Raw genomic sequence first — 21,231 nt, 5'->3', positions numbered from 1 at the left:
TATACATAATAATATACATGATAATATACACCATAAGTTTTATCTTACGATAGTATTAACCTGAAAATAAAGAATCTGAAAATAAAGAACCTGAAAATCCTAGTTAAAATGGGGTTATTAGTTTCGAATTATTCTTCAAAATTAATCTGTTTCGATGACTACGCGTGAATTTAATTGCTCGAGAAGTAACGGCAATAGCAATGGCAAAAAAGTAATGGAAGTAACGATGATAGAGGTATTGGCGAGGGTAACGGCAATAGTAATGTCAAAAATTTAATGGAAGTAACAATGACAGAAGTATTGGCAAGGGTAACGGCAATTGAATTCGAACGGAAAACGCAAGTCATTGAAAAGAATACATCCTAACTAAATATACAATAGAATTCGCAACAAGTATGTGGTCACTGTACTCGAAAAAATTGAGAGAACTACTGGTCAAATAAGATCGACTTACATTTCGATGCGATGTTGGTCCTGGAATTTGTAGTAGGAAGAAGTAGAAGAGAGTAGCAGCGTAGAGAGAGTAGCATCATCAAGAAGTGTCCAAGATTCCATAGCACACGCATTTAAGATTTTAATCGAAAATATTAATTTCCATTCGCGGAAAAGATTTAGAAATTATCGGAAACCATTTGGAAATTCGCGTTGAAATTAGAGATACGATTTTGACAAATAACTATTAATAATTTTACCGAATGTTAAGTAAATTTAGATTCGAATTAGATAGAAAATTAATTAACATTGATTTTAGAAGGAAGCAGAACGAATTTCGATTAACAATAAACTTTCCGAAAAATAAAATTTATTGTGCACTGCCTGACACGTGTGAAAATATCCAATTTACTTCGATTCTGTACACTTTCTGTTATATTCTATTATAGTAGTTGTTCCAACAATTAATTAAGTAATTTAACGCAATAACGTTCCTTGAAAATTATATTATATCTTTATTCTTAACAATTTAATTTATAATAATATCACTTTTGCAAGAGCTTTCCTCAAATGCAACTGATTCTTCCACTAAACGAGTAACGACTAATCGAGCAATGACATTGAGCCGAGCGAGCACGAAGGGTACACCCCCCACCCCAATGACTTTGACGATCGACATTATGGGAAGAGCTGTCTTGAAACACGTCTGATTCCACCATTAGTCAAGTCCCGACTGATTGAGCTTCGACATTCAGCCGAGCGAGCACGAAGGGTACACCCCCCACCCCAATGACTTTGACGATCGACATTATTGGAAGAGCTGTCTTGAAACACGTCTGATTCCACCATTAGTCAAGTCCCGACTGATTGAGCTTTGACATACAGCCGAGCGAGCACGAAGGGTACACCCCCCCCCCCCCGCCCCCAAATGACTTTGACGATCGACATTATGGGAAGAGCTGTCTTGAAACACGTCTGATTCCACCATTAGTCAAGTCCCGACTGATTGAGCTTCGACATTCAGCCGAGCGAGCACGAAGGGTACACCCCCCACCCCAATGACTTTGACGATCGACATTATTGGAAGAGCTGTCTTGAAACACGTCTGATTCCACCATTAGTCAAGTCCCGACTGATTGAGCTTTGACATACAGCCGAGCGAGCACGAAGGGTACACCCCCCCCCCGCCCCCAAATGACTTTGACGATCGACATTATGGGAAGAGCTGTCTTGAAACACGTCTGATTCCACCATTAGTCAAGTCCCGACTGATTGAGCTTCGACATTCAGCCGAGCGAGCACGAAGGGTACACCCCCCACCCCAATGACTTTGACGATCGACATTATTGGAAGAGCTGTCTTGAAACACGTCTGATTCCACCATTAGTCAAGTCCCGACTGATTGAGCTTCGACATTCAGCCGAGCGAGCACGAAGGGTACACCCCCCACCCCAATGACTTTGACGATCGACATTATTGGAAGAGCTGTCTTGAAACACGTCTGATTCCACCATTAGTCAAGTCCCGACTGATTGAGCTTTGACATTCAGCCGAGCGAGCACTAAGGGTACACCCCCCCCCTCCCCCCAATAACTTTGACGATCGACATTATTGGAAGAGCTGTCTTGAAACACGTCTGATTCCACCATTAGTCAAGTACCGACTGATTGAGCTTTGACATTCAGCCGAGCGAGCACGAAGGGTACACCCCCCCTCCCCCCAATAACTTTGACGATCGACATTATTGGAAGAGCTGTCTTGAAACACGTCTGATTCCACCATTAGTCAAGTACCGACTGATTGAGCTTTGACATTCAGCCGAGCGAGCACTAAGGGTACACCCCCCCCTCCCCCCAATAACTTTGACGATCGACATTATTGGAAGAGCTGTCTTGAAACACGTCTGATTCCACCATTAGTCAAGTACCGACTGATTGAGCTTTGACATTCAGCCGAGCGAGCACTAAGGGTACACCCCCCCCCCCTCCCCCCAATAACTTTGACGATCGACATTATTGGAAGAGCTGTCTTGAAACACGTCTGATTCCACCATTAGTCAAGTACCGACTGATTGAGCTTTGACATTCAGCCGAGCGAGCACGAAGGGTACACCCCCCCTCCCCCCAATAACTTTGACGATCGACATTATTGGAAGAGCTGTCTTGAAACACGTCTGATTCCACCATTAGTCAAGTACCGACTGATTGAGCTTTGACATTCAGCCGAGCGAGCACTAAGGGTACACCCCCCCCCTCCCCCCAATAACTTTGACGATCGACATTATTGGAAGAGCTGTCTTGAAACACGTCTGATTCCACCATTAGTCAAGTACCGACTGATTGAGCTTTGACATTCAGCCGAGCGAGCACGAAGGGTACACCCCCCCTCCCCCCAATAACTTTGACGATCGACATTATTGGAAGAGCTGTCTTGAAACACGTCTGATTCCACCATTAGTCAAGTACCGACTGATTGAGCTTTGACATTCAGCCGAGCGAGCACTAAGGGTACACCCCCCCCCTCCCCCCAATAACTTTGACGATCGACATTATTGGAAGAGCTGTCTTGAAACACGTCTGATTCCACCATTAGTCAAGTACCGACTGATTGAGCTTTGACATTCAGCCGAGCGAGCACTAAGGGTACACCCCCCCTCCCCCCAATAACTTTGACGATCGACATTATTGGAAGAGCTGTCTTGAAACACGTCTGATTCCACCATTAGTCAAGTACCGACTGATTGAGCTTTGACATTCAGCCGAGCGAGCACGAAGGGTACACCCCCCCTCCCCCCAATGACATTGACGATCGACGATCGCGCGATCGACGGCGATCGATAATATCGATAACTGCGATTATTTCCAATTATTTAATATTCGCGATAATTTATTTTGCAAATAACCATACCAGAGGTTCCGCCGACAGTATCCCTCGAATGTTGCGGTCATTGACCTGGGATCAGCTGTTCGTTGTACGAGGTCAGTACTTACGAGTCAGCAAATGCATCCTCAACTAAATGGGTGAGTTTCTTATCGATAATATTTTTCATATTTTTCTAAAAAACAAATCCTTTACGTACCTTAACGCGATTATTTATTATTAAATCAGCTTTGCGAATCATTCGTTGAATTCTGTTCGTACACGGAATTATTTAAATTAAAATATCATTTACGAACTTTGTTAATCTTCACTGTACACTTTGCATAAAAATTTCATATGGTACACATAAGGTGTCATGCACACCAGAAAATTAAAACGGCTGTCACGGTTAAACTACATATTATTTCGGGTCCGAAAAATTAGTAAATATTCTTCAGACGTTCTAAAGTAAAGGAGAACAGCGTTTTTCTTAAAAATATCACTGTTATGTAGTAAAAAAATCCGGAAAGTTCTCGTCTTGTGACTTGTTCAATACTTCGAACGCGGCTCGAGTCCGTCCCGACCTTCTGTCAAAGCCTCGTGCTGCGGACTCTCTCGCGGACCCTCTCCCTCGCACCGTCACCTCTCATTGGCCAGTGTTTTTCGTTAATAACTCGTAAACAAAGCCCCAGATTGCATTTTCGCAAAGGAAAAAGTTACTTCAAATGACTTCAGCTACCCCTCATTTTCGGCTGTTAAAATAATTGTGGGACACCCTGTATATCCGAGGTGGAACGGTGGAATTCTCGTAATTGGTGGCGCACGATGGCCGCCCGAATGTCCCTTTCCTTAGTATTCCGATCGCTCGGATTAGTCACACGGAGAATGTGAATGGACGGCTGGCTTGTTTTCCGTCGATCCGCTCGGAGGCAGCTCGCCAGGAGGAGCCGGGCGCAGTCGTTTACCTTCAACGGCTGCGACCCCATTTGTAACATTCCTGCTGCCCCTCCTTCACGGCCCCATCGGCGTCCACGCTCCTCTCGAAAGTGTCCCGCAACAACCATCCGCCGCTACTTTTGCTTCCACGCAACGTTCCGTCGGTCTACCTGTCTCCCTTTTTTTCTTCACCGGCGTGTCGAAGACACGCGCTGCCACAAGGTTGCGTAATCGGGACCACGTTTTCATTTTGACCGAGCCGATATGCCACCTCGAAACCGCGCGGCGCCGCGGCCTGGAGACCGGACGCTTGTGGCGAAAGCTCGATTTTTCGCACTTTCGTGTTTCCACAAGATTTTGTTCTTCCTTAACCCTTTGGAGTCCATCGGCATATGTGTGTCTTACCTAAGGTAGCTCGCGAAAGTATTCGGACGCCTTTTAAAACGTAATAATTTAATATATGATTGATATAAGTTTTTGTGGCTTAATTTGTAATGCTATGAACTATAAAGAAAACAGTGATAATTTTGTTTTAAATGCTGTTTATTCAGATTTCGAACGATATCCACAAGATTTTGTTCTTCCTTAACCCTTTGTAGTCCATCGGCATATGTGTGTCTTACCTAAGGTAGCTCGCGAAAGTATTCGGACGCCTTTTAAAACGTAATAATTTAATATATGATTGATATAAGTTTTTGTGGCTTAATTTGCAACGCTGTGAACTATAAAGAAATAAATAAACAGTATTTAAAATAAAACTAACACTTTTGTTTATTTTCAAGCACAATTAACTTTATATTTAGCAAAATTTATTAAATCTTGTTTTATTTACACCTAGTGAATTATTTACTTGTCAAAATTATACATTTAGAAGACGGAAGTTCTTAAAATACCACAGAAATTGTTTTAAAGCATCATTTCATTGCATCAAAACTATCGAATATTTTGGAAAATTAATGTTTTGTTGGAAAAGAAATTTCTTGATTGTAAATTAAAATGATACATTGTTTTGTTCAAATTCTCCATATTTAACGTGTAAACAAATATTAATTAACACTTGTCAAGAAGTGACAATGTATTATAGATTGAACAAACAAGCTGATGATTTAGTAATTAGATTGTAGGATATAATTGATTGCATTTTTTCGGGAAATAATGTTCACAATTGTGTAATTTACTTATCGATCGATAATATCGCTGAAAAATTAGTTTAAAATCGGATAACAATTTTTCAATTACTGTATGCTTCGAAATGATCACCTGATCTGCGCAATCAATCTCATTTAATTTTTCGAAATATCTGTAGTAAATGGAAGCTCTCTTTTAAAATGATCTTGAAGATTTAATTAAACTATTTTCAAAACAGTTTCCCAGTTAATCAGGTTTCCATTAATTAAGTTTACACGGTCTGTCTTCAATCTGAAAAAAGAATTCGTCTACATAATTTCTCTTTTCCTTCTGCATATTTATGGCATTCGGAAAATGAAACTCGCAAGAACAAGATAGTTGAAAGTCCATTAACCTTAACTTTCGTCGAGACTAATTATAATGAGACTCTTAATTGTTTTAATGAACTGGTATCGCGGTTTTTTGATTTGAAGAAGTTAACCATCTGGAAAATCGGTTCTGGTTCAATGGAAATAATAAAAAAGATTTCAGGAACAATGGTAATGTCCCCTCAAAACATTCAGCTTAGCCTCAAAGAATGTCCATCTTTATCGTCGGTATCGTTTTTTATAACAAAAACCCGCAGAAAGTAATGGTAATGTTCTCAGATAAATTTACTTGACCTCGGGAAAAGGCCATCGTAGCGAACGCTATCATTTTCTACCAAGAGAACATGAGGAAAAAATGGAAAGTGTTATAAATAGCTTTGCTTATTGTTAGTCTCAAGGAAGTGCTATTTTGGTTAACTCCATCATTTCACGCAAAAAGGCTCGTCAGAGAAACATGGTCACGATCTGTAATAATTATGCTTACACGGAAAAGGAAATGGAGACTTGTAAATAATTCTGGTTAGTCTCAAGAGAACTCCATTTTTGTTAATTCCATTATTTCTCATTAAAACAGTCTATCATTACATCAGAAAGAAAACGGTAACTGTCAAATAATTTTATTTAGTCCATTTTTGTTCAATTCATCATTTCTTTCACAAAAGGGTCCACAAAAAGAATGGCAATATAGTCTCAAATAATTATACTTACACCAGAAAGAAAATGGCAACTTTGTAATAATTTTAATTAGCTCCAGGAGACCTTCGTTTTAGTTGACATCACCATGCCTTCGCAGAAAAAAATTGGTAACAGTCTGAAATAATTATGTTTACATCAAAAAGAAAATGGCAACTGATAATTCATTTTATTTAGTCTCTGAATGGTCCATCATTTCTTTCATGAAAGGGTTCACAGCAACGACTGGTAACAGTCTCAAATAATTATGCTTGCACCAGAAAAAAATAGCAACTTTGTAATCATTTTAATTAGCTCCTGCAGATCTTCGTTTTAGTTAACTCCATCATGTCTCACAGAAAGGTCCATAGAAGAAAATTGTAACAGTTCGATATAATTATATTTATATCGGAAAGAAAGCGACAACTGTATAATAATTCTAGTTAGTCTCGAAAGAGCTCAATTTTTCTTAGCTCTGTGTAATTTTTCATTAAAAAAGTCCGCAGAAAAAAGTGATAACAGTCCGGAATAATTTTGCTTTTAACATAAAGAAAATGGCAACTCTCAAATAATTTCAGTTAGTCTCTGGATGGTTCATTTTTGTTAACTCCATCATTTTTCACAAAAAGTTCTCCAGAAACGAGTGGTAACAATCTCAAATAATTATCCTCACATCAGAATGAAAATTGCGACTGTCAAATAATTCTAGTTAGTCTCAAGAGAGCTTAATTTTTGTCGACTCCATGATTCCTCGCAGAAAGTTCTTCAGAAAAGAATGGCAACCGTGTGAAATAATTATGCTTACATTAGAAAGAAAATTAATCTTGAAAAAATTTTGATTAGCTCCAGGAGACCTTCGTTTTGGTTAACTCCATCGATTCTCACAAGAAGTTCTCCAGAAACGAGTGGTAACAATCCCAAATAATTATCCTTACATCAGAATGAAAATTGCAACTGTCAAATAATATTAGTTAGTCTCAATAGAGTTCAATTTTTGTCGACTCCATGATGCCTCGCAGAAAGTTCTTCAGAAAAGAATGGCAACCGTGTGAAATAATTATGCTTACATTAGAAAGAAAATTAATCTTGAAAAAATTTTGATTAGCTCCAGGAGACCTTCGTTTTGGTTAACTCCATCGATTCTCACAAGAAGTTCTCCAGAAACGAGTGGTAACAATCCCAAATAATTATCCTAACATCAGAATGAAAATTGCAACTGTCAAATAATATTAGTTAGTCTCAATAGAGTTCAATTTTTGTCGACTCCATGATGCCTCGCAGAAAGTTCTTCAGAAAAGAATGGCAACCGTGTGAAATAATTATGCTTACATTAGAAAGAAAATTAATCTTGAAAAAATTTTGATTAGCTCCAGGAGACCTTCGTTTTGGTTAACTCCATCGATTCTCACAAGAAGTTCTCCAGAAACGAGTGGTAACAATCCCAAATAATTATCCCAACATCACAATGAAAATTGCAACTGTCAAATAATTCTAGTGAGAGAGCTCAACAATACAAATAAATTCTCAAGAGAGCTCAATTTTTGTTGACTCCATGATTGCCATTGTTGCCTCGCAGAAAGTTCTTCGGAAAAGAATGGCAACCGTCTGAAATGATTATGCTTACGTCAGAAAGAAAACGGCAAGACTGAAATCATTTTACTTATAGCTCCAAGGCAGATCCATTTCTATTCCCCGCGGTGTTGAACCCGGACAAAGGGGCAGTTAAGACGACTCTTCTTCGAACGAGAAGACTAATTATTGTCTTCATTTTTCTCCCATGGCTCCCCTATGGCGAGAGACGCGCGCCGCGCCGTCGCTCAGGGACGCTGCGGAAGGCAGCGGAGTACCTTAGGCGGTGAAGCGAACAGTCAACGGTACTTCTCGGAACGAAATTACACGTACTCATAGTACGCCGCGTTGATTGCATAATCGGCGAGTTGCACGAACCATCGGAAGAAAGGTACTCTACCGATCGTTCCTGGCGGCCATCTTTGCGGTTAGAGGATACGAGACGCGGCAGGGTCGCGGACGCCTCCGATGGGCTTTTTACCTTGTTCGGCATCGTTTTCGCGTAATCGCGGCACGCCGAGCATGTAATGCGATTCGAGATCACTGCACTCTGGATTACTTCTACTGTAGTCATCGAAATCTCGCCGCGAACCGCGACTAACGAGCGCGCATTTCATTGTTTCCCGAGATACTCTGCTAACTTTCTACGTTATTCCTCCAAGACCAAGTCAATCCGGGATTTATTTTTCAAACACAAGAGACAATTTTACAAGGACGCGTTTCGTCAGTTTTTAATGAGGTTTCATTTGTCTTGATTGCGTGACGTACTGTAATTAGGGGAGGGCTATCATGAATGGACCACATATTGAAAATGACGTTAGCATAATCTCAAAAAATGTTAAATCTTTCTATGATAAAATTGTACTTGTTTTTTAACTGTGTTGTTACGCGTATCTGATCACCAAACCGCGGGTTTTATGGATTTATGAGAATGTTAGTAGGTTGAATAAGAAACAGTACAATATTCGGCATAAACAGTATTCTATTTTTGTAATATACGGGTCTTACGAGTACAAGGTTTTGCACATTTGTATGTATTAATTTCTTAGTTATATATAGTGAGACGAAAAGATATGACGAATAATTTTGAGAGGAGAAAAACATAAGTAACATTTTGAAACATTTTCTCGTGGTGGTAAAAGTAATGAAGATATTATGGTGTTCGAGATACATATATGTGAAACATTGTGTATAATAGTATAGAAATACAGTAAATACTTCCTAATTTTGCTTCAGCTTGTGAACAAAAGTGAAGAATTTGGGAAGAAGAGATACGATTATTCGAGTCTCGCGGCTTATTTGTATGATTTCCGATTGTCAAAAACTATAAAAACGAGACGCAAGAATCGAATAATCGTATCTCCTCTTCCCAAATTGTACATTTTTGTGTGCAATCTGAGCGAATTAGAGAGAAATTACTGTACGTGGTAAGTACTAGGTACGTGATCGTGGAATCGTGGCATGTGGCCTCCGTATTGCCATGAAATTGTGGCATGTGGCCTTTGAATTGCCTTCGAATCGTGTCACGTGGCCTCCGCATTGCCTTCGAATCGTGTCATGTGGCCCCTAAATTGCCTTCGAATCGTGTCACGTAGCCTCCGAATTGCCTTCGAATCGTGTGATGCCTTCGAATTGTCTTCGAATTACGTCACGTGGCCACCGAATTGCCTTCGAATCGTGTCACATGGCCTCTAAATTGTCTTCGAATTATGTCACGTGGCCACCGAATTGCCATCGAATCGTGTGATGCCTTCGAATTGTCTTCGAATTATGTCACGTGGTCACCGAATTGCCATCGAATCGTGTGATGCCTTCGAATTGTCTTCGAATTACGTCACGTGGCCACCGAATTGCCTTCGAATTGTGTCACGTGGCCTCCGCATTGCCTTCGAATCGTGTCATGTGCCTCTGAATTGCCTTTGAATCGTGTCATATGGCCTCCGAATTGCCTTTGAATCGTGTCATATGGCCTCCGAATTGCCTTCGAATCGTAAAAAATAAAAAATAAAAGAGTTAAATCATCGTTTTCATTCTACCATAGCTATATATTCATATTAATATGCACCGGTATGCTGACCGCTGCTTCTTTTTGCCGACTGCCCCGAGCCCCTATAAAAAAAGAACGCGCCACGAGACTCGAATAATCGCGTCTTCGCGCGACTCTTAGTATTATCAGATCAGCGTGTTTCGATTCGGAGTCCAAATATTTCCGAGAGAAATTACTGTAATCGCAATTTGATCAAGTTTATCTGCAGTCATTACGCAACAGTGTCTAAGGTAATCAGTATTGTGTATTTCACCGTGGATCTGGTTCCAACAATCTAAGCTTCCTTCGCCGATAAGCCTAATTGTAATTTAGATGAAATACGCATTTGCGCCTCGATCCGATCTGCAGAATTCACCGCTTGGATTGAGCAACAAAAGTAGCAACCAGTTTGCTTCCCAGCTTATTACATGGCTTCGTAATCGATTAGCTGCGGGTAACGAGACAAATTAGTATTCTTGTAACCATAACTTTCTTCCAGTTGAATTTATTGTTCAACTATATGTATGTTCCCGCATTCTTCGCGTAATTTCGTTTTCTATGGGAAACGAGCGTTCGTCGTCGAGGAACTGGCTAAGCGCACGAGTGCATTGTTAACAGGCGATACTTCATGCTTTTGTGCTGTTGCGACAATTCCTGTAGCCGAGGTTGTTGACGGTTTCACATCGCGAGTATTCGTCGGCTGACTGGCGCTTTGGCCGACGATCTCCAGGAAACTTGCTTCTTCGAATTGCTCGAGCAACGTGAGCGATCCGCATTCGTCAGATGCATTGATGAGCAATCAATCTAAGCTGCTCAAAAAGATTATAGCATAGAAAAATTTTCGATCAAAATTGGTCTACTTTGACTGACGATAACTCCGCGAAAAATCATTGTAGGATGATGACCTTTTCTTCTGAATTGAAGCTCGAATCCTCTACTTTGTGAGATTCTGTTTCTAGATTTTTAATTTGATTAACCCTCGCCACTGTGACCCTTTAATTGTGAGGTCGTGTTTGTCATATTGAGAGTTGCTCGGACTTTGTATTTTTTTCAGAGACGCCGTTTGCAGTCGAATGAAGTTCGATCCTCTCCTTTAATGCAAAAAAGGAGAATCGTTTATTTATAGAATAAAAGTTTCATGGATACAAGTTATTTTAGGAGAACGCTTATTAGAGTAAGTTTTACAATACAAATGGAACTACTAATGAGGAAAATATGAAAATCTTAATTACACGTGTCTACATTACTTAATTAATAGTTTTTATTTATATTATTTTAAAATTCGAACATATAAATATGTGAATACACTCTATTTTATAATATATAGATCCTACAAAAACAAGGTTTTGCATATTTGTATGTATTAATTTCTTAGTTATTTATACTCAGACGAAAAAATATGACAAACAATTATGAGAGGAGAAAAACAGAGATTATAACATTCTGAAATTTGGACTAAACGAATGTGTCCTGAAAAATTTCGTCGTGTTAGCAAAAATAACGAATATATTAAGGTGTGGCAGACGTATATGTATATGAAACACTGCATATAATAGTATAGATATACTGACATACTTATTTAATTCAATTTTATATGTAAAGTATTTTTTACATTTTTGGAATTTAGATTATACCTAACGAAAACCTTAACAAAACACCACACTTGTATATATTTCTATATTAGAAATACTTGAAACCAGAAATAAACAAATATGATATGTCGTTAAGTTTTTGTTAATATCTTAGTAACAATTGTAAAAGTTACTTTGAGTCTATAATTATGCACACCACTATATATTTCAGTGTTGAAAATGCACGTTAAACGCTAACTTGTGTAGCATGGACGCTATAAATAATATTTGCTGGTATATGTAAAGATATGGAATAAAGTATTTTCTTTCCAATCATCTACATCTTTTATAGCAGAATTCTAAATGCAACTTCTTATAAATTCCATTTGACTGAAAACTGTTATTTTCAATAACACACTTCTCTCTTTTCATGTATTCTCATTGGAACTTAAAAAGGCAAGAATTTTTTTGAAAAAGAAATTCTATAACCACTCTTATGAACGCATCCTATTAAAAAGTTCTGCAACTTTTTCCATCCCTGGTCGTGATTAATCGTGATTAGCCGGTTTGAAGTTAATATGAGGATGCTAGGACTGAGAATTCTTGATCTAATGAAGATTATAGCATGCGGTCCTGGCTAACTAGGTTCTAACAGAACTATAGTGTTCAAGTGGGTTTAACATGCTAAAACAGGAGCTAAAAGACGTATGCACTACTTCAAAACAGTATGGAGATTCTTACAAGCTGTTTGCTTTTCAGAACACATTCGTGGAATCGGAAGAGTCCTTGAGCGATCAATTAACCTACTTCGGGAACGCATGTTCTTCGAGCACCGTCCGATGATCGACGTGCTATAATACAAAAGAGCCAGTTATAGCTGTTAGAAAATGAATTTCAAGGGATTTCTGTATTTGAACGGTGACCACATTCTGGGCTAATTCTTTGAACTCCTGTAGCTTGACTCTGGCCTAATCGATTTAGGTCAAATCTTCAGCACCCGCATAAGTAACCGAGATCTACAAAAGGCATTTTTTGAAGTTTCGTTATAGGCTCAGATAGGAAAGTTAAAAAGCGAGTGTTTTTAATTGTTCCTTTTCATTTCAACTAATAGCAAAATTAGGAAAAAAGCTTTTTAGCCTAGTCCCCTCTATCATCTAAAAAAGATTAAAGTCATTAGGTTCAATTTTAAAATAGTTATTGCGTTTTAAGAAGTATACGAACATTTTTGTGTGACGTAATTCATGGCAGTACTCTCCAACAATTTCAGATCAGTCTCGAGACAAGCACGTTGCCGTTACGTAATGGAAAAGTAATTCGTAATCCTCGGTTCTTACGTGACTTTCAACGTTCTTTCTACAGTACAGTGTGTCCTTGACCACTTTATTGTTTCTGATGGTGGCGTAGTTAGCGGAATTGTTAACGAAGAAAGAATCCTTGAGACAACAACAAAACTTCACCAGACTGCTGCAAAAAGAGCTAACAGTGATGATCTCTCACGATCATGGTCGTGAACTTCTTCGATCCTAACGGAGTCAGCCGCGCTAAGGTTTTCAATTAACGCTGAAAAATTGATTAGAAATTAGAATTGATTAAAAATTAAAATTGATTAGAAATTAGAATTGATTAGAAATTAGAATTGATTAGAAATTAAAATTGATTAGAAATTAAAATTGATTAGAAATTAAAATTGATTAAAAATTAAAATTGATTGAAAATTAAAATTAAATTAAAATTAAAATTGATTAAAAATTAATATTGATTAGAAATTAAAATTGATTAGAAATTAGAATTGATTAAAAATTAGAATTGATTAAAAATTAAAAATGATTAAAAATTAAAAATGATTAAAAATTAAAATTGATTAGAAATTAAAATTGATTAAAAATTAAATTTGATTAAAAATTAAATTTGGTTAAAAATTAAAATTAAATTAAAAATTAAATTTTTCAAACAATAAAACGATTTCGCGGACTCGATTTATCATTTCCACCGAGATGCGCAATTGGAACGAAGACGGTCCTTAATTACTTAATAATTTCTAATCGGATTAAAATCGAATATATCAATTATTCTGATAGAAGAGTCGTTAATAAGCGTACGCTACTTCGCCAGAATAGAAACCCTTCTCGTCCGCGAAGTAAACGTCCTGGCCTGAGGAGGTTTGTTAGCCACTCAAGTGCAAGATCATTAACTTCTCTGACCCCGGCGAAGTTAGCCACGCGAAGAATTTATCTCGGAGCATTCTTATCTCGGCGGCTCTTCTCTTAACAACCGATTCGAATCGATTCGTCGCGCACACCCGGATAAGCAATGCAATCAGAATGGAGCGTCCATCGCGAATTAAGCGTCTCCGACGGGGCTGCAATTACCGCGAATCCGCCGAACTTCGCCGGACTATGGGCTCTTCGCATTCCTAGCCAACCGGAGAACAGCAAAGGTGTTTCTAGGAAACTGTAAGATCGTCGAAACAAGTCAAACGACTAAGCCGAAGCATCCTCGGAGACGGTGAAACATTTCTTACGAGGCAACCACAAATACACTACCATAAATAATTACCATGAATTATCGACAAGGAAGTGTCCTTGATCAATTCATTCAACTCAGCCATACTGTAGCGTCTTCTCGCTCTCGAAGCGTAGGCCTGTTCATGAATCATAATCAAGATCGTGTGGACATCTTGGCTCTCTCTCTCTCTCTCTCTCTCTCTCTCTCTCTCTCTCTCTCTGACGTCAACCAGAGGAGTTTCAGCGATGTCGGTGGAGGATAAGTCGGATGAAACAAGTCAACCCGCTGAAAGGTGATCAAATCGGCGACTACGGAATTAAATATTAATAATTAGGAATTCAATATTAATAATTAAATTTTCAACCGAAAGAGACGTTGCTTTGTCAGGTTGTCAAGGATGGATAACTGGCATGTGATAGGATTCGAGCAAGTTTAGGAACGTTGATATGGTTGATATGGATAATTATTTTATTAGTATATTACTTTTTATTTATATTATATTTTTTAATTATATTATATGATTAACGTTGATATGGATATTTAATTGTGTCTGAAAGAAACATATGTAAAAAGACAGAAACGTAAATATGCAATTAGGTCGAACGCTTATTTTCTCTTGACACAAAGCTTCATCAAAAAGATTACACAGGGTGCCCCCAAAATGTCTCGCAATTCTGGGATCATTTGAGATTGCGCATCAAACTGGACAATTTGGCTCGAATAATCGTATCTCCTCTTCCCAAATTGTCCAGTTTTGTGCGCAATCTGAGCGCGAATTAGCACTAAACCTACCAAGCAGTAATACTAACTGGCTAATAATATACTCAACTAATATAATAATAACTAATATAATTAATATTAACTAATAATATTAATAATATAATTATTAATATTAACTAATATAATAATAAAATACTTAACTAAATAAAAGAGTGAGGAGACCGAATTAATTTAGAATTTGTAAAGTTTTTATTATAAAACTTGCTCCAATAATATAACTTATTCAAGCGTTTTCCACGAAAGAGTCTCGGAACTTTGCAGAATTGCAAAATAAGAAAGCGGTCACTTTGACCGCGGTAGGTTTAGCGTTAGGGAGAAATTACTGTATTCCTTTCTCGATGAGACTCGCGCGCGTCGTCGTCTCGAGCATCGAACAACGAAGCTGCCACACGAAATCCGCGTTGGCCACAGCCGAACCACAGAGTTCCATCGTTCCCGAAGCAAACGTCCGACTTAGGCGGGCTCGTTAGCGGTTCAGGATCGAGATCATGAACTTCTCGGATCCATATGAAGTCAGCCGCGACAAGAATTCCACGGACGATGGTCAAGTATGCATCGAGCATTCGTGATCGTCCGGCCGATGAGATTACGGTATACCGTGGATCGTGAGCGAGCTAGTGCGAGCGAGCCGACGCGGCGCGCACCTCGCGAGTAGGTGACAATGACGATACCGAAAAGGCACTATAAGTATGCAGAAGAGAGGAGAGCAGGGGGCCCGATGGAGGCCGTACTCCGAGCGGCAGGAAGCTGCCAAGTGTAACGGTATCCGAACCTGACCACTACTCGCAGCCAATGCGCGGAGCCTTCACGCACCGTCAACGATTTCACGACGCCGATGAATATAGGTAAGACAGCTTTTCACGGAGCTTTTTTATCCCGACACAGAAAGCCGATCGGCCGATGGAGCTTGCGGACACAGTAAACTCTCCCTAATTCGAGCCTTGTGGCTCGTTTTTGTATTAGGGTTACCGGAAAGTTCTGTCCGTTTTCGAATTGAAATATAACACAATTTTCATACATTCAATAATATTTATTGTAGAATATACTTTGCATCGTTACTTATGACTTCTTGCCAGCGTGATGGCAACTTGTAAATGCCATTTTTAAAAAATGATTTATTTTTAGAGGCGAAGAACTCGGCTAGTGCTTGGTTGACATCAGCTTCGGTTTTGAATTTTTTTTCCTGTAAAAAGTTTTGCAAAGAGAGAAACAAGTGATAATCGGAGGGTGCTAGGTCTGGGGAGTATGGCGGATGCGACAGAATTTCCCAGCCTAGCTCTGCGATTTTCTGACGAGTCGCCGAAGCAGCATGTGGTCTGGCATTATCATCGGTAGCCATGTTTTCACGATCGCGTCTCGCTTAATAATGACATGAGACATCTTTGTTTCAGTTCATTTAGGAGAGTACATGTGTGTAAATGCAATGATAAAGAGAGACAGTCATATATGTCTCAAATCAACATGTGCATATGGATTGAAACTTGAAGTGACACTATCGGACAGAACTTTCCGGTAGACCTAATAGTTACCGATTGTCAACAACTAATTAAGTCGATGCAGATGAAATGTCGGTTTTTCTTTACATGAGAATGTTTGTCTTCGGAGGCCTGAAAAATAGAAGAAAATAACATTTTTAGTCGATTCTAATAGGAGCTGTAATCAGACACGCACTAAACGCGTGCTTAATATTTCGAGTCAATTGGTCGAGTAGATTTTGAGATATCATGGATACCGTTTTGAAAAATATAGTTTCGAGAAAAATGCCTTTAACGCTAAAACTACCACCGCCGGTCAAATGACTAGTTTCACATTTTTCATTTCATAATTATTGAAATCATTAAGCCGCTTCCATTAAAAATTGTTGAATTTAGTTGTTTATTCAGGCACAAACTCTCTCTCTCTATTATCAGGATTGTGAGAAGTTTAAATAAATTCTATCCTGTAATTCCTATGAGGAAGCAATTGTTAGTCCCTTTTAGACCCCAGTAGATTTAGTGTTAAAGTTTAGTATATCGATAATGATATAAGGTCGTCACGTTTTTCAAACGATCATAACTTTTTTAATTTTACGAGTTCGCATATAAAGTTCCAGAGATGTATTTTTTATACTACCTCCACCCACGGTGCACGAAGAAAGGTGGTTTGACTGTCCCCTTCTCCGCCCTCCGCTTCAAATAAGTAGGAATTTTTGTTGTCGTCCATTAGAATGCTCTAGTGAGCAATGTTGCACAATCGGCGAGTTTGTAATATGCAGTAGTAACCAGATTATATCGTGGTAGTTCGTACTATGCGTGTACGACTAGCACAGTATAATTTTATGAAGTGATTATAGTAAGCTCTTTTCATGTACATTGAATACGCATTTATTTTGTATCGTTGTGTTCTTATTCTCTTCGAAACGATTTTTTCATATTTTTTTATAAACGCAGTATAGTGACTTCTCTCCAATTGTTACTCAGATTGTAAACAAAAACGAACAATTTTTATCATTGTGACAACCAGCGACTACAAAAAACGAGCTGCGAGGCTTGAATAATCGTGTTTCCTTTTCCCTAATTGCCCATTTTTGTTTACAAGTTGAGCGACAATTGGAGAGAGTTGATTGTACTACGTATATTAATACTACATATATTTAAAAAATATGGAAAAAATCGTTTTGTAGGACGAAAACACAACGATACAAAATATATATGTATTCAGTGTACATGAAAAGAAGGCGATAATAATTATAATAATAAATATAAGTAGTTTATATTTAACATCGATATAATAATTGCGAACAGAACAATTCTGCAATATTCTACTACGCCCCTTTAGTTATTCACGATTTCTATTTTTCACTTTTATATGCTGCTGCATTCTAAATGTATGTGTAATATATACATATATAATAATATAATAATATAATATATACATATATAATAATATAATAATATAATATATAATAATATTATATAATAATATATATAATATATAATAATATAATATAATAATATATATAAAATAATAATATAATATATATAATATATAATAATATATATAAAATAATAATATATATGATAATTAACTGCAATAAGCTCATAATAGACTGGCGTAGTCTGGCGTAGTGGTTACGATCTCAAATATTTGTCCTATGTGTTGTACATTGTTTTATGTATGTATATACATATAGAGTACACATATACGAGCTTTCGGTACACGTTATACACAAGCAGCTCTATCAAGGATTCCTCGAAGCTGATGCTTAACGTAACAAGAATTTTGCATTGGAGATGTATTAGCTGAACCACCTTTCTTCTTACATCATGCTTCCACTACAAGACTAGTTACAGGGTGAATTCGGATCAACAGATTGTACGCAATTTCTTGTGTTTTACTCAACGGAAAATTATGAAAAAATTCATGTATCTTCTACCAAGTGGAGAACAACGCACTGATTTTTTTTCAGAAATTTAACTCGCAAAATCAATTTTTTTTAAAAATCTGGAAACTTTAAAATTCTGATTATGGAATGAATCGGTCGATTCACCAGGTTTGCTGTTAAACGCACTCTAGCAATTTAAATGACATTTCTTAACCCAGAATCGGTTGACAACCCAGCCATTTGCTTTGTAATTAACGTTTCTTTATTTTTTAGCAAAATGTTAAGTAGTGTCACCTAGCTGTCAATAGCTGCATTAGTTTTTAATGAAGAGTCACAGTAGCGTGATTTTGTTCTCGGTATCATCTTTACAGATCTTTCGAGGTGTTGGGAACTTTGTGCTTTGTGCAACTTTAACTGATGCGCCTGGTCCAGGGTTAAAGATTTAACCCTTTTAGTGCCGGAGGCCGATATATCGGCTCTTGCTGCACCGGCGAGAAGTGCCAGAGCCGATATATCGGTCCGCGTCTTATAGCGCTTTATAATAACAAAATTTTACACATTTACAATATATAAATATAAATATAAATATTTATGTTATTATAATGAAGTATTATGCAAAATTATATCACCAATATATTTATGACAACATAATTTTGTTTCGGCAATGTTATATTACCTATAACAATTACATATTTCGGAGGAGATAATCCGTCCGGCGCTTACCATGTACCTTCGAGTTATTTTTTATATTTGTTATGTAATATTATTTATCTTGTTACAAAATATATCAGAAATGCAAAGTATATACTTTGCAATAAATGATCTATATAAAGTTATGATGAAAAGATGACTTTTTGCATGTGCAAATACGTTTTGTAAGAGAGAACTGGACTTTTACTTTCTTTACGATCTTTTATACCTTTGTTATTTACATTATTTTCAATGAATGTAGAAAATCTAGTATCATCGTTTTGTTCTCTATTTCGTCCTTAATTTACTGCTTTTTGAATCATGTAAATATTGTTTCTTGTTTGGTTTTTACGAGCATTTTCCCAAACCCTAGTAAAACCGTGAAATTCGGCCGGTTATTCTCGCATAGGCACCTCTTTTTCGCATGGCACTAAAAGGGTTAAAGATTCTCGAAGTTTCTTTTGTCGATAGAAATTTTCCCATAACACTAGAATCGAGTCTGCTTTGAATATTAGGGAAAGAAGAAGAGTTCTGGAGCCAGTTACTACATCTACATAAGTCAATTACTGTGCCTCAGTTACTGTGCTCGCTCCCTGAGATCCCCCATTTCCGGATTGCGAGACACTCTTGGAACTCCCTGTGCAGTGGTGTCACAACATTCACTTTTTAAAACAATATCATCACTATACTGAAAAGAGACACGACAAGATTTTGTGAGCAAGATAATGTTTTTCGACAGTAAACTGCGGATCCGTGTGCAAAATAAAAATTGTCTACATCCGTTACAAAACCCAGGTGCAACTTACAATTAGAAATTTAATAATAATAATTTCAATAGATCGAAAGCATTACAGTATATCAACATTAATAATTGCTTTTAATCTCGCTACTCTTTTAAATTACAGATAGTCATTGTTCTAATAAATTTATAACATGGTTTTAGTTGTAATGATTTTCGATGTTTTAGCGTTGCTTTGGAGTTGTTGAAAGAATTGTTGTAAAGATGATTTCATAGATTTTTCACACTCGTGAAACAATTAAATAAATTCACTTTTGTAACTTTCGAGATCGAACGAATGGATAAAGACTGAATTTCGGAGAATTCGAGAGCTTCTAATGGCTTTTATTATTGCAACGAAATGCGTACCATTGTCGCTTCTTTTCGCGATGCTTGTCTAAAGTACAGTTAACAGCTCCCCTATCGCGGAAATTGCAGTTATAAAACAGCCTGCTGATAAGTTTCCGGGTGGCAAAATGTTAATACATCCGCAATTATGTGTTTGTATTATGAACCGAACAAAACTTCAGACAGTTTTATGCGCTTTCTTGTTCAATAACTATCGCGTTACACATATTTAACGTTTCATAAAGAGGATACATTATAATTAACGAAGTAAAAACTGGAGTAAAACTGTAATTTACGCTGATATCCGTACAGACACATCGTTCAATCTGTCATAAAAAAATAAAGAAACAAGTCAAGATAACGATAGAAAATAGGAGGACACTCGTAAGTTAGAAAAAGTTTACAATCATGTAATTAATTATTTCCAGGCGATCGTGAATGTCTAAAAATGAGGCAGCGGCGTGGAAGACAAGAACACTGTGTACACCGAAATGTCAAGGAATTCTATTTATATATCTATATTGTAATTTAATGTGTTTAGAAAAGATTAATTGCAGTCTTCATTTTTGAGTTTTAAAATACTTATGAACAAGTAAAAATAATTATAAAGAAATGAAAATAATTATAAATAACTAAAAATCATTATCAAGAAATCGAAATAATCATGAACAAATAAAAATAATTATAAACGAATTAAAAGTGATTATAAACAATTGAAAATAATAATAAACAAGTTAAAATAATGATAAACAATTAAAAATAATAATAAACAAATGAAAATAATTATAAACAACTAAAAATCATTATCAAGAAATCGAAATAATCATGAACAAATAAAAATAATTATAAACGAATTAAAAGTGATTATAAACAATTGAAAATAATAATAAACAAGTGAAAATAATGATAAACAATTGAAAATAATAATAAACGAATGAAAATAATTATAAACAACTAAAAATCATTATAAAGAAATAGAAACAATCATGAACAAATAAAAATTATTATAAACGAATTAAAATAATAATGAACAAATGAAAATAATTATAAACAAGTAAAAATCATTATAAAGAAATGAAAATAATGAGAAAGAGATAGAAATAATTTTTTATGAACAAGTAAAAATAATTATAAGAGATAAAGTGATCATAAAGAAATAAAGATAATTATAAATAAATAAAAATAATTATAAACAGATAAAAATG

This window comes from Megalopta genalis, chromosome 3, assembly GCF_051020955.1.
Source record: "Megalopta genalis isolate 19385.01 chromosome 3, iyMegGena1_principal, whole genome shotgun sequence".
NCBI classification, from domain to species: domain Eukaryota; kingdom Metazoa; phylum Arthropoda; class Insecta; order Hymenoptera; family Halictidae; genus Megalopta; species Megalopta genalis.
This window is presented reverse-complemented; position numbering follows the sequence as displayed.